This window comes from Alexandromys fortis, unplaced genomic scaffold (assembly GCF_014885135.2).
Source record: "Alexandromys fortis isolate MF-2015 unplaced genomic scaffold, M_Fortis_MF-2015_v1.1 scaffold_3, whole genome shotgun sequence".
NCBI lineage: Eukaryota > Metazoa > Chordata > Mammalia > Rodentia > Cricetidae > Alexandromys > Alexandromys fortis.
Window position 1 is genome coordinate 9,311,251 of NW_026067909.1, and position 21,349 is coordinate 9,332,599.

The window sequence follows — 21,349 nt, forward strand, 5'->3', positions numbered from 1 at the left end:
ACTTCATAGTTCCAGCACTTGAGACACTGAGACTAAGGTTCTGCTGATAGTTCGAGACCAGCCTGGTTCTAATGTGAGCTCTATCTCAAAAACAAACAAACAGCAACCAAACTCATTTTGGCAACCTTATCTAAAATTCCATTTCAGCCAATTGATGGCAGCGGCCCCCTCTCCTTTTCTAGTTTCCCATTTTCTTTGTTTCTTCATTCATTTCTGCTGAAAACAAAAAAACTTAAACAACCCAAAACTATAAAAAAAAAAAAAAAAAACAATTCCTGTAGGGTCTGGAGAGATGGCTCAGCGGTTAAGAGCATTGCCTGCTCTTCCAAAGGTCCTGAGTTCAATTTCCAGCAACCACATGATGGCTCACAACCATCTGTGGTGAGATCTGGTGCCTTCTTCTGGACTGCAGGCATACACACAGACAGAACATTGTATACATAATAAATAAATATTTTTTTAAAAAAAGAAAAGAAAAGAAAAGAAAAGAAAAGAAAAGAAAAGAACTCCTGTAACTAGGAGCCTGGTCCTGATCTCTCATCACAGCTCTCCTAAGAAATGAACAGCTTCTCTACCTATTTTGCCATAGGTGGTGTTGCCATAGGTGGTGACTCCCTTATTTCAGGAGTGTCGGTTAGCATCCAGCGCTCAGAACGTATTCACCTGTTCTCCAGAGAGTAGCGGGAAGAAAGCCATTACGAGCTGTTTACCACGTACAGCATGGATCAGGTCGGCACAGCAGAAAACTGTGCTGTTTCACAATTTCTGTGAACCATGCCATTTCCTAATTTCTGGTAACCTTGCTTTATTCCCCCCACACAAGATTTACTGTGGGTCAAGTCATGTTTGCTAACAAACCCAAAATGGTATAGCTTTGCCACATGAAGAAACCTCCAGTGCACAAGTTTCTAAATGGTATCTGCTTTTTAAGAGGCCTGGATACTTAGTAACCACGTATCATTTCGTTTAACTTGGCAAGAACCTATGGGCACAAATTACCAAGGAGACTGCTGCTGTGATTCCCCTTTAGGCTTTACAGGAGGGAGGGGGAAAAAGACCCACCAAGAGACAAGAAGGAAACTCAGCTCAGCCCCATTTTGTTGTAACCGGTGCAGGAGAAGGACTTCTAGAGTCTGGCCCAGGTCATTTTGCTTCAGTCCTATTTAAGCACAGCACAATTTGGGGAAAAGTATTCAGATAACAATGAACTCAGCCCCAAGTGCACACTTTAAGACATGTATACCTTGAGAGTCCTTACAAAGTATAACTGGCTTCTTTTACAAGAAGGAGTACTATGGACTCAGAGATTGTGCCCGAGATTTAGGGTCCAGGGAGCTTGACTCAGGTAAACAGAACACCTGTGGTGTCAGAATTGGCCTGGCCCTAAGATAACATAGAAGTCACTTAGGCTGTTGAAAAACACAAGTGACCTCACTCATAGGAGTGGGTTAGTGGGGCTGGAGAGATGACGGATGACCCTAGACTCAGTTCCCAGCACCTATATGTCAGCTCACAACACCGATGCATATTAAATAAAAATAAATTAATTGCCAGGTGGTGGTGGCGCATGCCTTTAATCCCAGCACTTGGGAGGCAGAGGCAGGCAGATCTCTGTGAGTTCAAGGCCAGCCTAGTCTACAAGAGCTAGTTCCAGGACAGGCACCAAAGCCACAGAGAAACCCTGTCTCGAAAAAAAAATCAATTAATTTATAAAAGAGTGAGGCTATGGTTGAAAAGCAAGGCTCAAGTTTTAGGAAAAAGGTCTTGGATAAGTAAAACCATAAATTCTGTGAGGTAAGGCAGAGCGTCTCATCAGACACTAAAGGATCGTCAGGCTGTAAAATGGTATAATTCCTAGCGTTCCAGGAAGAGCAGCTTCGCACCTCATTCTGTTGAAGAGGTGAACTGGGTGTTAAATTTCCTGGCATCTCTGGTGCTTATCTGTGTGCACAAGGCTCTTTGTTCTAGAGATCAGGAAGGTGTTCTGAAGTCAACAGCACCAAACAAGACTTGCTGTCTTGAGGCCATTTTTCTTGTTAGCGATTTCTGTCACAGATAAAGTGTATTTGCCCACTGAACGCCAGGATTACACACCATCTACACAGTACTCAAGGCTAACGACTGCACACACACCTGTTTTTTTTTTTCCAAAAAGAACAAAACTTTTATTCAAAAAACGGTGAACATTAGGGTTAAAATTCTCAGCACCCAAACAGGAAACTGGCCCCCTCAGAGGCCTGGAGGCTCCCACTGCAGACTTCAGGAACTGGGAGAGGGGGCGCTGAAGGGTGCTCACAGGGGCACACTTGTTTTCATCAAAGCAGCGAGCTCGAAGTGCTTCTGGTTCCTGGTGGCCTGAAGATACTGACTCACTTGTCTTACCAATATCTGAGAGTTTTAGGAATATTTCTTTAAGCACTTACTTTTCTTTAAATCTATTTTTTTTGGTCGTTTGTTTTTTTTTTTTTTTCTTTGTTTTGTTTCTCTGTGTAGCCCTGACTGTCCTGGAACTCCCTTTGTAGACCAGGCTGGCCTCAAACTCATAAAGACCCACTTGCCTCTCACTTCTGAGTGCTAGGATTAAAGGCGTATAGCACCACTCCCCAATTCTTTAAACCTATTAAATGGAGCTCTTTTACTTATTTTCCTGTAAATATATAACCTAAAACTGAAATTTTGCATCAGTAATAGAACTGCTGACCACTAAACAATGTTCTTTATAGACAGAATAAAGAGGACGTGGATTATAATGTCATAAAGACATAGCAGAGAAATGTACCCTGATAGCAGGTAAGACCTGACTCTGATGACTTCGGTCAATAATTTCATCAACTAATTACATTTATGAGAACTGAAATGATGTTTACACTCAACATGTAATGATTTACTTTCTAGGGCTTTGAGTCAGTCAACGTTGTCAAGAGACACAACCTAGCACTGCTGTGAGCAGGTGAGGTGTTCCCTTCCCCTGAGGGACCACCTCTCAGACCCAGCCAGATCCTTCACCAGATAGGTAATCCTTCTGTTTGTCTGTTTGCTTTTTCATTAGCCCACGATGAATGCACATTCATCCCAGCCTGAGTGTCTGTAACATGAATGTTTGCAAGCGTTAGAAAATGTAGAAACAAAAGTTAAAGTTCAAAAATGGTAAACAAAAATAGTTTTTAATAATTAGTTTTGTCAATGCCAACCAGAGAAAGAAAAATGCGACAGGGGTGGAGTGTAGTGACTCCCACCTGTAACTTCAGCACTACGAGGCTATGACAGGAAGACTCCCACGAGGATGAAACCCACGTGGGCCATGAGTTGCCAGCAAGTATGGGCTAGAGTATAAGACCCTGGAAAGGGGGGGGGCATAGATGAAGGGACACTAGCCCACTGGAGCAGGTGGCTCTGCCAGGCTTTGCTTTCTCCCAATTCCCTCTGTCTTGCTAAAAACCGTTAGATTACATTCCTGTAGTTAGTCACCAAGGACTGTTCCCTTACTTAGCCACTTCCTCCTCCTGAGGCTGACTACCAAGGTCCAGTTATCAAAGTATTAAAGTCCAGCAATCAAAAACCCTCTCTGACTTATTGTGGTTTAAGTAAAATGCTGTAGGTCCCCAGTGGTGGCAGTGGGCAACAGGCCATGAGACCACACCCCAAGCCAAGCGGGGGCAGGCAGCGGATCCCCAAAGCAGCCCGTCACAAGCAGGAACAGTGCATCTCCCCAAGTGGCTGCAGGGGGCCATGAGGGGCAGTGAGTCCCAGGCAGGGAGGTGCATGGTGGGTGAGAGATCTCGACAGGGCAACCAATCCCACGAGAAGAGACAGACAGATGGGCATGCCACAAGATCATGTCCGCAGGTCTTCAAAGGTGGTTGGTTCCAGGCAGGGACCACGTGGCTGGAGAGATAGGCATGACTTGCAGAGTGAAGTTGGATATTTATTTAGTGGTTATGGAAGGGAAAGGGAGAAGGGGAAAGAGCAGAGAGAGAGAGGCAGAGGGGGGGGACTGGGGTGCAAGCAGAAAGGAAGATGTGCCTGCCTCAGTGGACAGGGTGGGGGAGTGGGCAGGGCTTGTCTCTTAAAGGGACAGGAAAGACCATTATATGACTCACCTAATTAACACGTCCAATTAAAACCAAACACCTCATCCTAACACGAGTTTCCCCTTTACCTTTATAAACCTCCATTTGCCTGCGGCCGCCTCTGCCTCCTCTCTATCCAGAGGTAGTCCTTTGTCCCTTTGGGACAAATACTCCTCTCCTCTGACCCCTTCCCTGTCATTCCCTAGCTCCTTCACCACTGTATCTGGGCCATTCTAACACAGACCTTTGTAGTGGTGTTTTGTTTGTGCATTAACAAATAACCCTTGCCTGAAGATCAGAGTGCAGAGCTAAGCCACTAGAGACCAGGCAGTGGTGGCACAAACCCTTAATCCCAGGACTAGCAGACAGAGGCAGACAGATCTCTGCGAATTCAGTCTCAAAGAGAAATCGAGTCAGGAGGTGGTGGCTCACACCTTCAATCCCAGCACCAGGGAGGTGGGGATGGGAAGCAATGTGGCTGGGCAGAGAGAGGAATATAAGGCAGGAGGAGACAGGAGTACAGATGCAGTCTGGACAATCAATCCAAGCATTCAGTCTGAGGTTTCAGAGACAGCAGCATGATTCATAGAGACAGGATCACCCCCTCAGTCTGAGCATTGGCAGAGGTAAGAACTCTAGTAGCTGCTGCTCGGCTTCTCTGATCCTTCAGTTTTCACCCCCTAATATCTGGCTCTGGGTTTTTATTTTTAATACCAATTAAAATTCGTGCTACAGACCTTCCCCTCTTCTCCACTTAAATATTACATCTGCAAGACCATTTGCTGCTGTATTTCTGCCTGGCTCAGGAAGCAGCCACTTTAACTTCCCTTCCCACTTAATAGAGGATCTCTCTGTGAAAGCAGGTGTTTGGGTGTGGTTTGTGCCTAATCCTGCGGCGAGGACGTCCCCTTCAACAGGGACACAAACACTTAGAAGCAGGTCTAATAATTTACATCATAAAATCATACTCACGAGCCAGATGATAAGGGATATCCCTTTGATATATAAATTTTGGGTAGATGCCTCCCTACAGAAGAAAGGGAGAGAAAAAAAGACCATTTGGAAGTTGAGCAGATATATAATCTTAGCTTTGTGGCAAATATTATTAAACTTAAATTATTTACAAGATCGGAAGTAAACCAGCCCTTTATAAACCAGTGCATTTTGTATTGAGGAATGTATCTGACTCCATGTTGAAGGCAGGAGCAATTATATTGGGTTTTGTTTGTTTTGTTTTGTTTTGTTTTGTTTTCAAGATAGGATTTCTTTGTGTAGCTTTGGAGCCTGTCCTGGAACTTGCCACCTGCCTCTGCCTCCCGAGTGCTGGGATTAAAGGTGTGCGCCACCACCGCCCGGCTTATACTGTGTTTTTAAAAATAAGTTTCTATTTACTGTGAGAGCTGAGTTGCTCTCTGTTTCCTAGACCCTGACCTTCCCCAACCCAGGACCTTGATTTATTTTTGAGAATACCCTGACCCTCTCTTCCTTCCATGGCTCTCCTTGACCACATACTAGGTGACAACATGATGTTTGGGGTTTTTTTTTTTAGTTTTTTTTTTTTTTAATTTTCATTGCCCTATTGTCTGTCTCTATAAATATATAAACTACTTACAATTTTACTCCTTAAAAGGGATCCAAGGGGTAGAATCCCAGCTGCTCTCTTTAACCCCACTTAGGAAGCAGTTGCTGGCCAGCTCTTGGGTGCAGCCCAATAAAAACATCATTTGCTTCACTTTTGGCTCCAGTTGTGGTAGTGGCCTTGTTCTCATCTTTTGGATTGGCAGCATTGTCCTACTTGGCTCATGAAAGGGATGCCCTTAGGTCCTAAAGCAAGAAAACTTTTTAAAATGTAATCTTTTATATTTAAATGTATATCTCAAAGACTGAAGGCTTTAGTAATATAATTTGCCAAAGCAAAGCAGATGGGGCATGTCAAGGCCAAGTTCAAAGGATAGAGAGGAAAATCCCTAAACCAAGGGATGAAGTACAGAGTTTCTGCATGTGTGGTGCTCCAGTCTCTCAGGAGCAGCCAGCTGTCTCCTCTACCCAAGATGGAATGAGCAGAAATCATAGGTAGGCCTGGGAAATTTCTTTTAGCCCTGGTCCTGGCAGCTTGTGTTTCCTTTGGCTTCTGAAGGCAACGCAACAGTCGCTGCAGCCAACCACAAGAGGCCAAAGGTAGCTCCCCCTAGAGTTCACATGCAGACCTGAACTCAGCCCCACAGTGACAGTGGCTCCACCTAAGGCCCAAGGAGTCAGGCCTCACCAGTCCTAGGCAGCTGCTGGTCTGAAACCTTCAGTCCTTACAGTCTGATGGCTCTCTGAAACTCTCCCAATGACAGTGCTCCGCAGTTTTGTATCTCTGGCTCTTTCTGTCCTTCAGCCTCAGCTCTGATCTCTCTCTCTCTCTCCTTCTCCTTTCTTCATCCATCCTCTTACTGCCCTGCTCAGTCCCCAGGACTTTTCAGCTGCCTGTTATTGTGATTGCCACTGTCACAACTGTTGCTGCGGAGGTGACGGCCGACACCTCTTCTGCCATTCTTACCCTCACTATCACAACTCCCAGGGCCACCAATCTTCACATCCAAAAGAAGACTTGCATAGAAGGGTGTCTCAGGCAGTTCAGAGAGTGAGCCAAGCAACTCTTATATAACCGGGGGTGGGGGGGGGGGTTGCACCAATCACAAGACATTCCCACAATTGAAAGATTGTTTATCCCAATCATGAGATTGTCTCTTTTGCACAGCAGGTACAGTCCCTCTGCTGGGCCACCAGAGGAAGTGTCCCTGCTTTGGTCTGGGTGAGAGTGGTTACAGGGGAAGTCGGGCATAAAAGCGTGGAGAACAGACTGTGCCCTTAAAACTAAGTTACTCCATATGTAGGCAAATCGGCTTTCAGGCCTTGTGTGCCCCACCCTTTGGCTCTCAGACTATCGAAACAATAGGCCTCAAAGAATTAAAATTTCCCCAGGAATCTCGTGCTGGAAGAAGAGAATTGCTTTATCTCCAGCGAGGAGAAACCACTCCACGCAAATTCCTGAACCACCTTGTGAAGACTAGAGTAAGGCAATGACCTCTCAACTGTGAGCAGGACCACAGGGGGCTCGCATGGTTACGTCGTACACAGAAGACGGAATTCAAGCATGCGCGCAAGGGCTCACGCAGCTGCATCATATGTAGATGATGCAACCATGCTGTGTGTGGCTCACGTGGGGTCCTTTAAGATTCCCGGGCCATTAGGCACTTCTGCCTGAGGGCTGGTCCGCACGTGCGTGACCCTGGAACCCGGAAGTGTGAGCCATGTTGTATGGCTGAATCATTACACTTTAGATATGCATATTTCTTGCCTTCTCTTTAAACCCAAACCCCATGACAGTGCCTGTTGTTTTATCTTCAACACAGTGGCGGTGTCTTAATCTACTGCTACTTCAGCCAACAACTGTGACTCCACAGTTACCAGCCTGATTCTCTAGCTGTGACCCTGCTGCTCAGACTGCAGCCTGGCGGGAATTCTCTTCCTGCGGGCACCTGCTCTGTTGCTGCAACTGAAGGTGGCTTTAACTAAATCTCTATGGTTCTGTTTATAAATAAGACTGAAGATTCAAAGGCTGGGGTGAAACCCTGCAAGTTCAGAGAAGCTGGGTCACAACTAACTAACCCTCTCTCCTTGCTGGCCTCTCCAAAAGACCGGTGCTTCCTCTCCACCAAACCAGAAAAGGCCACGCCACTCAAATTCCCTCCCTCCCTACTACTTCTGGTGTGTCCCTATCTCTCCCAGATGCCCTCTGATACTCTTTGATTACTTTCTGTCAACCAGTCAACCAGCTGCTAACTCAACCTCCTGACCCAAGGTTAATTTTATTTAGTCAATGGAAATGCAAACTCGGGGTTCACAATGTGATCGAATATCCCCCAACAAGTACACTAAGGAAGGACCTGGGTGTTAGATCAGAATCGATTGAAATGAATTGAAAATAAAAGAAGAGGAGCCGGACCTCCATAGAACCAAATTGTCCTTTAATCAGAACCAAGAAGAACAGCAGTCTCCAGTCTCCTTGGAGCGGAAGAGGACTGCACCCAGGTGCAGAGGGCGAGGGTTTGGAGGCTCATAGCGCAGCAAAGAGAACTCTGGGGGTGTGAGATTCCGTATGCAAATCTGTTCCTCACAGTCTCAAAGTGGTAAATATCAGCCAGGGTTGGTATGTTGATCTTATCAGAGGTTTCTGGATCCCAACGTCTTAAAGATGTTCACAGCGCAAAAACTTTCCCGGCAGGAATTTCTCAGCTAACTTAAGGCTTTTGGGTTCTTAGCTCTCTCTCTATTGGGGACAACTGAACCCCTTTATTTGTTCCTCTGCTCAACATAGTCACAATGAATAAACATTTCTCTATTCTCTTTTTAAAGTCTTTTTTATTACCTTTGTGTGTGTGTGTGTTTGAGAGAGAGAGATGTGTTTCTCTAAAAGTGAACTTTGAATTGAAACAGTTGTTTTCACGTGTCATCTTGTGCTGGCCTCTTAGTTTGTGTTTGTGCTGAGTGACCCAGTGGCTGTGTAGAGTCCAAGAGTAAGAATATAGAAATGTAGATTCCGGAAATAAGAATGTAGAAATAAAGAAATGCAAAGTTGTAAGCCTAGGAGAATGAGAGCAGACTGTCAGCAGCTTTCTCAGCAGTTTAAGGATTAACTATTAACAGTGGGTTATTTTGTTTTACAACCCATATCTCTGTCTGCAAGGCTGCAGCGGCCCTCTGCAAACTGAGGGTCAGCTCTGCAAACTGAGAGTTAACCCTAAAATAACACCCCAGCCACCCGTGATCAACAACGGATATGAGCTAAGTTAACCTTTAGAGGGTGGGATGTACGTGACTTTTGGGTTCGGCATCGTCCCTGCTCTGTGAAAGGGTCAGCACTGTGGGGTGCAGAGCTTCGGTTAGCACCATCAGGGAGCATCAAGGAGAAACAAAAACCTAAAATACAAGCACTAGTCTAACTAAAAGCCTGTTACTGGAAACTGCAAAGAAGGGCAATTTGTCTCTAAGTTTCACCTAAAGATTGTAAAAATTCTTTTGCTCATACCTAATGCTTGTTGCTTCTTGTTTTACAAAGGGGGCGTTTGAAAACCGTCTTTTGGATGTCCTCTGGATTTGGTCCTCTGGATTTCCTTAGTGTCTGTTATACAACCCTTTTAATTTCTGATTGTGTTAATATGGATAGTCTCTCTCTGCTCATGAGTTAATTTAGATAAGGAAGAAATGTGTTTTGTCTTTACACAAATCTGGAGTTTTAAACCCAGCTTTATTTCTATGTATAAAATTTGCTGCTAGGGCTGGAGAGATGGCTCAGAGGTTAAGAGCACTGCCTGCTTTTCCAAAGGTCCCGAGTTCAATTCCCAGCAACCACATGGTGGCTCACAACCATCTGTAATGGGGTCTGGTGCCCTCTTCTGGCCTGCAGGCATACACACAGACAGAATATTGTATACATAATAAATAAATATTTTAAAAAATTTGCTGCTAATACAGATTTAACCTTTTGTGTAAAAGGAAAGCACATTTTCTGCCTTTTCAGAACTGTGTATCAGCAGTTCCTCTTGAGTGTACTTTCAACTTTATGTTTTTTAAAACTATTTCCTTAGAGCTGAAGAAAAATTGACAAGTGAATATGTTTAGCCTTTCTTAATAAAATTTAAAAAATAAAAATTAAAAAAAAAAAGAAAGAAAGTCATCTTTTGCAGTAGCCTTACAAGTCTATCTCTGGCTGTGGTCTCAGCTATCTGATAAGCTTTTTGTGTCCCATGGAGATTTATTTTTTTAATTTTTAGTTTTTTCCTGGAATAAAGTTTGCTTCAGTTTACTAGACTTTGATGGTCTGTTCCCATCTTTACACAACTCCCATAGACCTAACAGCTGCAACAAATCTTTTGTTGTTGTTGTTGTTGTTTTGTTTTGTTTTTGGGGGGTTGTTTTGTTTTGTTTTTCAAGACAGGGTTTCTCTGTAGCTTTAGAAGCTGTCCTGCCTCTGCATCTCGAGTGCTGGGATTAAAGGCAGGAGCCTCCACGGGCCCCGTTTGCAGCAAGTCTTATTAGTGATCCGTTTAGATCCCCAGTATTTGAAGAGCTGGTGCTCCCTGTAGCCAGCGTGTGCACACACACACACACACACACACACACACACACCTGTTTAAAGAGCTGGTGCTTCCTACACCCCACACACACCTGCTGGGGTGACTCTAGGTACCAGACGGTTATTGGAAGTGTCAGGGTACCCAGCTCCACTACCATACAGTGGTGCAGACCTCTGTTGGGATTTTCATGAAGTGGATACTGATGAGCCAGCCCGCCTCCATTGTTGGCTTGAAAGCCATCTTATAGTAAAGACAAACTAGGCTCATTTCTGTTTATGATTAAACTCCTGTTTCTCAAGGATTGGGCTATTCCCCACCTGTAACCTTAATTACAAATGGTTATATATTGCCTGTTCCAGGAAACAGCAACCATTTCTTTGTTTCAAAAAGTTGATAAGATCATCTTGCAACCCTGCTTTTGTTTCAGACTATTATAATCAGTTGTTGCTATGGCTCCCCTGTTATGCCCACCTTTTTACGTCCTGTGTCTGTAACCCAGCCACTTAGCCTGCCAACCCCCCATTTGGAAAGCCCCTGCCCCTAAGCTATCAAAACTTTATCATCCCCCTCCTCTAATGCTGACCTCCTAAATCCCACCATAGGGGGAGGGAGGCAGTCAGAGTACATGAATTAAAAAAAAAACTTTGTTTTAATTATTTTGGCCATAATGATTTGGGTTAGTGGTCTTTCTCCTCAAATCTTTGTGATTGGCAGAGGAAGGCAGATATCTGTGGGTTCAAGGCCAGCCTGGTTTCAAGAGAAACCCTGCCTCAAAAGTCAAAAAGACAAAAACAAACAAAAAATAAAATGCCTCCTTAAGATTGGGCTGTAGGCAAGCCTGTAGGTTATTTTCCTAATTAGTGGTTGATGGGAGAGGACCCAGCCTGCTGTGGACCCTCTCCTGGCCTGGTGGTTCTGAATTCTAAGAAAGCAGACTTAGCAAGTCACAGGGAACAAGCCAGTAATCAGCGTTGCTCCATGGCCTCTGCATCATCTCCTGCCTCCAGGTTCCTGCCCTGCTTGAGTTCCTGTCCTAACTTCTTCAAATGATGAAGAACAATGATATGGAAGTGTAAGCCAAATAAACCCTTTCTCCACCTAGTTGCTTTGACTACGGAGCTTCATCACAGCAACAGTGACCCTGACTAGTATATATGTAGTGTATGTGACTTACTAGAGTGCCTTACGGGCTGTGGTCCTGCAGGTCCAACAAGAACTCCAATACCTGGCCACTCCACAAGGCTGGATGTCTCAAGTGGTCTTTAATTTACTTTGGAACCCCAAAGAAGTGGGTTCTAACACCAGTGAAGGAATGCCTCAGCCACAGGACAGATGAACTTACCAACAAGAGTGACTTTTATGGAGACTACCACCAGAAGGGTGTAGGCAAGACTTAGGGTGTGTCTTCCACCTCAAATGATCCAGTCAAGAAAAATCCCTCCCAGGTGTTCTCGCCTTGGTTTTTAGTTGCTTCCACACACAGTCAAGCTGACAACCAAGACTGGCCATCACAGTGGGTATGGGTGGGGGGCAGGGTTAGGAAGAGATGTGTTTTAGTCAATCAGGCTTTTAGATCATTGAGGTCATGTTTCTCCATCAACTGGAAATGCCCTTAGAGTCTGTAATTTGTATAAATATCAAATCCATTTGATATTTGAGCCATATAATAGTCATGGTGTGTAATTATTGTTGCTTTGAACCTTTAGCCTTCAATTTTCAGGATGACTGACCCAGTCAGTATCTGTGTAGACACAGGTCTATAAGGACACATTCACGCGTACCTCTGAATCCTCACATGAAACAACGTCCATTAATCATAGGATAGAAATTGTGTTAAGTTGCTGGAAACTTTTATTTGGCTGCTTAGATAATACGATAGTAGGTGTGCACATGTCTGTGATTATATGCCACATGTGTGTGGGTACCCTCAGAGAGAGTGGAATCCCCAGAAGCTGGGGACCAAGCTCCAGTTCTCTGGAACAGCAGCAAGTGCTCTTAGCCACTCAGCCAGCTCTTAGCCCCAGAAATATCTTAACATATAACGATAGAATTAAATTAGAATACTCCTAATAATGCACAAAAAAATCTTTTAATTTATTATTTTTTATTCTTTTTTTAAAATAGGTTTTCTTTTCATTTATTTATCTATTATGTATACAGTGTCTTATTCCTAAAAATAGCTAGTTTCCCACCAGTAGGAGGGCACGTGGTGGAGGGTAACAGACATGTAAACACAAAAATAGACATAAGTGTTTATTAAGGAAGAGGGAGAGAGAGAAAGGGAGAGAGGGGGGGGAGGAAGAGGAGAGAGGCAAAGCCCCGAGTGTACACCGGGAGAGAGAACAGGAAAAACAGAGAGCAATGATGAGCAAGGTCACAGGTTAAAAAGGAGTGGGCGTGGCTAGGGCAGGGACGGAAAGAATAACATTCCCACATCTTGCTTTTAATAAAAAAGCAAATTAGACGCTCCAGTTTGAAGGAATTGGGGCGGCGAATTCTCAAGACTGCTTCCGGCTGATTGTGGGTGTCGTCTTTGGGGGGGCGCGAGAGAAGGCTGGGGTGCTGGGAACATCCTGGCACAGCTGGTCTCTTTGCTTTTGACCGGTGTTTGTGGCATGGCCTAAGGTATTGGCAGAACAAAGAACAAAGTTAAATTAAGGGAAAAAATTTTAGGACCAGGAAATTGAGGGGGATGTAGCTGACCTGTTTAAGGTGGATTTCTTAATTCGGCTCCCTGGAACTCACAAGAACTCCTTGGGTTTGTGAAAACAGAAGTTTTAGACATATAATGACTGTGGCATAAGAGATAAATTTGATTTGAAATTTGTTTGGTGAGGTCACCTTGCAAAGCCTCAACCTAGCGAAACCTCTCAGCTGTCAAACTGTCAGAGATCTTTGAGAAGGATAAGATTTTACTTGAGTTACTGATTAAAAAATGACAGAGAACTTACTTGGTTGGCACCAAGAGCTACTCTTTTTGGGTCCTCCATGGTCACGGAAGGTTGCACTTGAGCTTTGCTGTTTAGCGCAGGGCCTGCCAGGCTCCAGAAGATCCTGTGGGCTAAGAAATCTGTAGGAAGACAGGCCTACCTTGACCTGAGCAGCTAGGCTGTCGATTCCAGCGATTCCGTCCACGTCTAGAGAGGTCTTTACTTTAGACGAAAGGCAGGTTTTCCCAATGGTCAGCGCTCTGCAGTCGAAGCAAAATGCAGAAGGACGTTGTTCTGTGCGTGTCTGTCTTCTGTCTTCTTTGGAGGGAGCAGAGAGCTACTGCTAGGAGCCAACCTGTCTCTTTTTTGTTGTTGTGAAAAGTTTTTAATAATTAAATACTTAAATATCATATTCCCCAGATCTCTGAGCAGTTGAGGGCTGTTTATCAGGAATAACTATAGAATAGAATTTGTTTGGAAAGTTGGGTCTGAGCTTGACCAAATTGGCTCTCAACAGGTAAGATTTACATTTGTAAAAAGATAGAGAGGGAAAAACTGCTTGAAATATAAGGTTAGCGGCAAAACTGACAATGGTAGAGAACAGCTAAGAGACTTAAAGGTACATACCAGTCTAAAATACAAGACTCATGTTTTGTAGTCTGAAATAAGATGTAATAAACAATTATTATACATAGAGTGAACAAGAATTGGGCAATGTGGATGCCTCTGACAGGCCCTATCAAAGGCATTTGACCATTGCTCAAAACACATTTAACAGAGTTAGCATAAGGAGTTTGGTGAAAACCAGGTGAGAAGGCAGGGTAAAACCAGGAGAGTGTGGTCACATGACCTGGCTCTCAGCCAAGATGGCGAAAAGGTCACCTGACCCATCTGGCCTTCAGACAAGATGGCGACCACCACGTGTAGTCTGCTCTGTTGGAAAGCCCGCCATGCCACAACAAAAGCCGCAGAGGGGAGGGGCAAAAGGCTGGAACTGAAAAACGGCCGTGTATAGTTTTAATGGGGCCATTTATTTGGACAGAAACGGATAGGCATTAAAATATGAGGCCGGAGTGATAGGTCTGGATGGCTTGGCTCCCGTGGTCAAGGCCGTGAAAACACCCGCAAAAACTGTGGCACCTCAAGCCTACAACGAGAACGGCTCCCCTTTAAGGCGGGATGCAGATGGCACGAACACCCAAAGGCCCTATGAAAAGGCGTCCGATTCCATAAGGGGGGGTGTTATAACCTAGCTGAATCGACTCGAGCCTCCAGCTTAGCAGACTGCTGTACCGTAGCAGCAGTTATGACAAAAAGGAGGAAGAAAAGGAAAGAAAAAAGAAAAAGAGGAAGAACTGGAGACCCCGGGCCTCCAGGCGCAGGTGAGCTGAGGGGCTTTAAGGACACGCCGTCTCAGGCACAGGCTTAACACAGGAGACAAGCCGAATTGAATGCCAGCGAAGGGAACAATTGAGGCCCTGAAGGCCCATGGTTGGAGGTCCCCCATCCCTAGAAACCGCGAAGAATTTCCGGGAGCTCAACGGTCAATCCCTTGGGTTAAAAGAGATGGTTAACCTGGCCGAGATGGGGACACTCACGATTAGTTGATTTGTTGTTTGGAGGAGCTGCGTCCAGGCAGATGGAACACGTGGGTCATGGGCTGGCAAAGTGGAAAAGAACCTGGTCCGGGAGTCACGTGGCACCAATCTTATTCCTAAAAATGGCTACAGTTTCCCACCAGCGGGAGGGCATGCGCCACGCGGCTGGTGGCGGAGGGTAACAGACACGTAAACACAAAAATAGACATAAGTGTTTATTAAGGAAGAGGGAGAGAGAGAAGGAGAGAGAGAGAGAGAGAGAGAGAGAGAGAGAGAGAGAGAGAGAGAGAGAGAGAGAGAGAGAGAGAGAGAGAGAGAAAGAGGGGGAAGAGGAGGAGAGAGGCAAAGCCCTGCGTGTACACCGGGAGAGAGAACAGGAAAAACAGAGAGTGATGACGAGCGAGGTCACAGGTTAAAAAGGAGTGGGCGTGGCTAGGGCAGGGACCGAAAGAATAACACAGTGTTCTGCCTGCATGTATGCCTGCCCGCCAGAAGAGAGCACCAGATCTCATTACAGATGGTTGTGAGCCACCATGTGGTTGCTGGGAAATGAACTCAGGACCTCTGGAAGAGCAGCCAGTGCTCTTAACCTCTGAGTCATCCCTTATTTTTTATTCTTTACATACATTACATCCTCACCAGAGTTTCCCCTACTTCCACTCCTCCCAGTTCCCTCCCCTTTCCCCCAGATCCACTCCACTCCTCCACTTTCCCCCCCCCCCAAAAAAAGCAGGTCTTCCAGGGGCAAAACTGACCATGACATAACACATGACAATAAGACCAGGCACAAACCCTCATATCAAGGCTGGACAAGGCAACCCAGTAGTAAAGGCAAAAGAGTCAGAGGCACCCCCACTCTCTTGTTAGGAGTCCCACAAGGACAGCAAGCCACCACATCAAGGGAAAAGGGGGACCATGCGGTCCTTCTCTGTGGGGCAGTTTAAATAGCCTGTGGGCATGGCTTTCTTGGAGGTGGAGTTTGGATTGAGGCAACTCCCAGGGGAGGGGCTTGAAGTGGAGCTTTCTACTCAACATTCCAAGATGGATGCCAGGATCTGGGGTGAAGTCCCCAGCCAAACATTCCAGACTTTTCTGTAGTCCAGGCTCAATCTCACAAAGATCCGCCTGCCTCTGCCTCCCAAGTGCTGGGATTAAAGGCGTGTGCCACCACTGCCTGGCTTTTTTGCTTGTTTTCCTAGAGCCTCTCACATTGTTCACCGTTAGTCACTCTTTTGGCCATGTTCCAACAGCGATTTGCTAGAGAGTCCTGTTTTCTTTGATAACCCGACCGAGGCAAACACTTAGGTTTCCACGTTAACAAATACTCAGTCGTACCCACATCGCATAGTAAATAAATGTGTGGGTTATAGAACGGCTGTAAAAGCCCTAAGAGGTCACAGCAAGGTTGAGAGGCTTCACAAGTCCTTAGACTCCCAAGGAAGTTGGTAGAAATGTAAACAGAGAAAAACCAAACAACAGAGAAAACACTGGAAACAGTGAGGCGGCTGCAAGTCGGGCCACTCACTGCAAGGCACAGGTTTGACAGCGAAGTTGCAAAGTGGAGTTCAGTTAGCAGGAGGAAACAGATGGGAGGATGTGTGGGAGGGCGGATGGGTGGGTGGACTGCAGGTCCAGTTAGGTCCATAGCACAGGCAGTTGAGCCTCTGTTATCAACAGTGGAAACTGAGCCAACAGAAAGTGCCTAGGCTTTTCCTTCCTGACTCTGTGAGGCACACATTCGGATGGCAGGTTGGTGGCAGTTGTCGCCACCGCTATGAAAATAAGAGCACTCCTGATCAAAGACTCAGTTTACCAAGTGCCTGGTGCAGCTCCGTAATGTCAGGCTACGGCATTCCGTGGCTAACATCACATCCTGGGCTGAACATGGGAACATTCCCCAGTGGTGACACACTCAACTTCCTAACCTCTTATTAATAATCCTCCTTCCACGGGTTATTAGCTGCTTTTATTATCCCAGAGTGGCAGATTTCTGAGGCAGATTAAAGAGAGAAAGCAGAAAAAGAGGAGGGCGGTGTGATTCGACGGGATCACACCTCATGGGTGCACACTGCGAGGGGCGGCTGAATCTAACGCCGGGGAAGCCGAGCCTTCTGCCAGTGGGAAAAGATGACTGCAAACCTTTTTAGGTGTGGAAATGACTGAAGCCAGTAGTTTACTTTTCGTCCGGTAGTCCCTCTTTTTGGAGTTGCCTTACCTGGCTGCAAAGGAAGCTGGGAAATGTAGTCATTTAACAACAAATCCATATTCCATTCCCAGCACCCACTTTGGTGACTCACAATGATCTGTAACCCCAGCCATAGGACATACAATGCTCTCTTCTGGCTTCTACTGGCACTGTATACATGTGTTGTTCAGACATAAAGGAAGAACACTCATACGTATAAAATAAAAATAAAGACTAAACAAAAGTTTAAACTTTTATCTCACTTTGGGATTTGAAGATGGGTTCACTGGGAATTGAAGATAGGAGCTTAGTTGGATCTTTTTGTCCCTCTTCCTAATGTGGCTACATTGGATAAATCTCCATTTTCTGCTTTACACGTTTAATTTGACTTTTTAATTTTTATTTTATTTTATTTTTGATTTTTCAAAACAGGGTTTTCTGGAGCTTTGGAGTCTGTCCACTCTATAGTCCAGGCTGGCCTCAAACTCACAGAGATTCACCTGTCTCTGCCTCCCGAGGGCTGGGAGCAAAGCCCTGAGCCACCACTGCCAGGCTCTAATTTGGCTCTTACTTGGCTTATACAGGATTCTTGGCTGCATTGGACTGGGAACAGGGTTAGGAGTTAGAGTGCTGCCCCCCCCCCCAATTCTGTAACATTAAATTAGTACAGCAGGTGGCCCATGACAGGCTCGACAGTGCTGCCTGGTGGAAGAGGCTTCTGGGAAGGAAAAAGACATGCCTCCTTCATCCCGTAACAACCCCTCCCATCTCATTTGGTTAGCTGTCTCCACTCCAGACCAAGGAGTGGAATTTAGAGCAAAACTCAGATACCATCACCTTTTCATATGGTAATTTAAATTCCAGGACAGGGCAAAGCTGAGGTTTATATTTCTAGTGTCACCCGTCACCTGGGAAGCTTGCAAGTGGGGGCCAAAACCTCAATAGCTGGAGGCTCCTGGGCCAATGACAAGGGGAAAACAGGGAGGTTCTTGATTAGTTGTGTACTGAAAAAAACTCAGTATCTCCTATTATATTCCTCCAACTCTACAGAACATTTCTGTGACCCCAGAAGCAGGCAGGCAACCCCACGGAGGCAACTAGGAGTTAGGCAGACAGATTGGGAGAGGGGACTTGACGTGATGACAAATTTCCTTACCCTCATGACCTGGGACCAAAGCCTGGCAGCTTAAAAACAAAGGCGTGGCAGGCTTTTCTCCCTCCCTCCAGTAAAACCCCCTCAGTACTGGACCTGTAGGATGAAGGAAAGCCAGATCAGGGGCACAATTACACAACACTAGTGAGCCAATCAGCCAGCCTGCCTTTGTTCAAACCTACAGACTCTTAAATCAGGGGAAGAAGAGCTTTCAGAGTTTGAAAAGCCCCAGGGGAGAGACTGGGGTTTTCAGGCTCCTTAGCCTCCCTCCCTCCTGCTGCTGTTAGACCAACTTTCAGCAGTGCCAGAAGACTGTGCAATGCTCGTACATGCATGCGTGTGCACGTGCACACACACACACACACACACGACACACAAACACACACATGAGACACGTAGACACATACAGAGTCTCACACACACGACACATAGACACACACACAGGCTCACACACACACACATACACACACACACTCACACACAGAGCTGTTGTCTGAGAACCAAAGCTTAAGTCTTTGCTTTATTTTTCTCTTTGCTGGATTTTTTTTTTCTGTCTTATATTTTCCCCTTATCCCTTTTATACCACCGAAGACAAAGATTTCTATTCAAAGAAAGATTACCTCATAACCACATAACATTTTCCTAAAACAAATTAAAATCTTTACATAAGAAGAAATATTAAGATCACAAGTTACATGTTTTCCTTAGAAGCCCACAAATAGTTAAACATTTTCCTTTATTTTAATTTTCCCACCATAACATCTTCTCCCCGAAGCAATGATTCTGTTATTACTGATTAACAAGCTCTAAGCCAGCGAGTTTCTTCTGTAGCGGCAGGCAGCTGTTTGCCATTTCCCTGGAACAAATTTCTATTCTTAATTTCACTCTAGAGGAGTTTTAAATGAGCAGTGGGCTAGCCATCTATTTTTCTTCACACGCAAGAGAATCATTTAATTTCCTTTTACAACTTTGTTTTTTCAAGGTGCATACCGGGGCTTATGATTAATTCTGTAAGTTACATGGCCACAGAACTCAGGCCTAAACTTGGGTGTAGGGGTATAGCTGCTTTCTTTGATCATCAGGCTGTTTTCCCGCATGCAGAGCTCATGGGTTTATAATGTATGAACTTCCCTGTTATTTTTCATCGTCTGCAAACCTCACATCTAACAAAGGAGAAGGTAACTCTGGCCATTTGATCATTACCATCCATGCCCCCAAACTCTGCAGGACAAGGTAACCGCCTGCATCTGACTCAAAGGTGCCCTGAAGAGACCCCAGAAACTCTGGGATCTTCTCACTCATCATGGATCACAAAGGCCTAGATGTTCTGGAAACTTCCACATTTGGCTTTGTGATTCCCCTGAGTCTTACAAGCATGAGGACAGGCCCTCCTAATACTCAAGTCTGTCTTCACCTTTTCCAGAAACCTTGGAGACAAAGAGGCAGTGGGATTAGACTCTCACCAATCCTGTTTGTCATTTCAAATTCAAAAATGGGATCTAAACCAGGCAGTGGTGGCACAGGCCTTTAATCCAGCACTCAGAGACAGAGGGAAGTGGATCTCTGTGAGTTCGAGGCCAACCTAGTCTACAAAGCAAGTTCCAGGGTAGCCAAGGCTACACAGAGAAACACCCTATCTGGAAAACCAAAACAATAAAAACAAGACAAAATAAGTAATGGGATCTAAACTATCTGTTCCAAAGGACTCTCCCTTGGTTTGTCTCTGGGTCTTAGAAAGTTCAGTTTCACTGAGCTCCAGCTCACAAGGTCATTCAGTTGTCCACCCAAAGCTGGCCACAATACTCCCTCAACAATGGTCATCACTGGGCCCAATTGGGAACATTCGACTTTAACATTCTTACAAAACCTAGACAACCTTCTCAAACAAAATGGCAAATAGTCTGAGGTATTCTCCACCCGAAACTTCTCCACCCTTCACACTCACCCCTCTCTCTACACTTCCTGCTCTGCCCACCTTCAGTTCCCTAGCTTTCCATCCCATTTAGGAACCTCCTCGCTGCATACCCCCTGCCAATAATAATCCCCCTACCATTCAGGGCTCAGCATCCCCCAGAGTCCAACACTGTCCCCTCGACTCGCCCCTCCTGGTCAGCTGCTCCAATGTCCAAACCACTAACACCTGTAGACACTCCCCCCCACCTCCCTACCTACCCTCCCCTCCTCACACCGTATTTCATGATAACAACGTCCTCACCTGAGGTGGCGACAAGGCATGGCCCCACCTGAATCCAAGTGCCTTTCACATTGGCAGAAATAGATATCATAGAACAAAAGCTTGGGTCACTCTGAAAAACAGCCCCATTTCCAAAGACAATTCACCTGGAAAACTCAAATCTGTGGTCTCACCTGGCATGATATATGGACCAGCCAACTCCAAGATTAGAAGCTATCTTGTTACAAGGTCAAAATAAGTTCACTTCTGTTTTCTGTACAACTTGGGATTGACCATGTCTTGACCCATTTTTCTGAATTTGACAAGTTCTACACCCTATATACCTTGACCTTCAACCTGATAAGATATCCTACCAAATAATTTTTTAAAGATTTACTTATGTATATGAGTGCTCTACTTGCATATATGCCTGCATGTCAGAAGAGGGCATCAGATCTCACTGTAGATTGTTGTGAGCCAACATGTGGTGGCTGGGAATTGAACTCAGGACCTCTGAAAGAACAGTCACTGCTCTTAACCACTGAGCCATCTCTCCAGCCCTCTCTGCCAAATAATTTTGAGATGTTCTACTAAGTTCCTATGTAACCAAAATTATCTCCGGGAAATCCCCCAACCCTTAAACCCCCCTAGTCTCGTAGTTCCTAAGCTATATAAACCCAGCTTTCTCCTAAGCTCAGTGCTGTTCTTTCAAACCCCACGTTAGGAATACAGCTGTGACTGACAGGAAATAAAGCTTGCTTAATTTGATCAAAATAATTGGGTCGGCCGTCAGTGGAGGTAAAAATATATATTATATCCTAACCTTTATCCTCACCCAAGATGAAAAGGACCATGTCTGGAAAGCAGCCAGGGACCACACAGATAAACATCATCAACAAAATGACACGAGGCAGTCCCTTTGAGGGACCCCAGTTGGAATTATCAGCATGCTGACACCAGGACAGAACACCTGGCAGCAGCGACTTGCAACTTATTTAGCTGAGAGCATGCAACATAGTGCTCACTCTAGAGTTAACTTTGACACACTACAAGAGGTCACTCAGGGCACTTTCGCTTAACCCGCCTCACCGAGGCAATAACAAAGTAAACTAATG

At 45.3% G+C, this 21,349-nt stretch overlaps 1 long non-coding RNA gene across 1 annotated transcript; it reads right to left on the minus strand.

The window, feature by feature from the left end:
* Positions 1–12,292: 12,292 nt before the first annotated feature.
* Positions 12,293–20,169, minus strand: LOC126498805 (uncharacterized). The gene is made up of 2 exons (XR_007590903.1): positions 14,724–20,169; positions 12,293–13,385 (listed from the first exon to the last, which is right to left on the minus strand). It is a non-coding gene; the product is annotated as an uncharacterized lncRNA (long non-coding RNA).
* Between the last annotated feature and the right edge of the window lie 1,180 nt (positions 20,170–21,349).